Source organism: Helianthus annuus, chromosome 13 (assembly GCF_002127325.2).
Source record: "Helianthus annuus cultivar XRQ/B chromosome 13, HanXRQr2.0-SUNRISE, whole genome shotgun sequence".
NCBI lineage: Eukaryota > Viridiplantae > Streptophyta > Magnoliopsida > Asterales > Asteraceae > Helianthus > Helianthus annuus.
The window spans coordinates 129,615,350-129,615,705 of NC_035445.2; the positions used below are offsets into that span (position 1 = coordinate 129,615,350).

The 356-nt window shown below is 40.2% G+C and overlaps 1 non-coding gene across 1 annotated transcript; it reads right to left on the bottom strand.

Moving 5' to 3' along the window:
* Positions 1-249: 249 nt before the first annotated feature.
* On the bottom strand, positions 250-356 carry LOC118486242. The gene has a single exon (XR_004878094.1). It is a non-coding gene; the product is annotated as a small nucleolar RNA R71 (small nucleolar RNA).

Sequence of the window (356 nt, forward strand, 5' to 3'; positions counted from 1 at the left end):
AACTCCGCAACCTTCCACGGGCTTGCGGATGAAGATCCCCATTTACATATTACCAACTTTTTGGAAATATGTGATACTTTTCGGATCAACAGAGCATCAAATGACGCCATCCACCTACGAATATTTCCATTTTCACTAAAAGACCGAGCTAAGGCTTGGCTTAATACCCTCCCAGTTGGTTCGGTAAACACCTAGGATGAACTAGCCCAAAAGTTTCTATATAAGTATTTCCCTCCTGCTAAAACAGCTAAATTAATGACTGAAATTAATTCATACTCACAAGAAGATGGGGAATCCTTATATGAAACTTGGGAAAGGTTCAAGGAGCTACTAAGAAAGTGTCCTCATCATGGTCT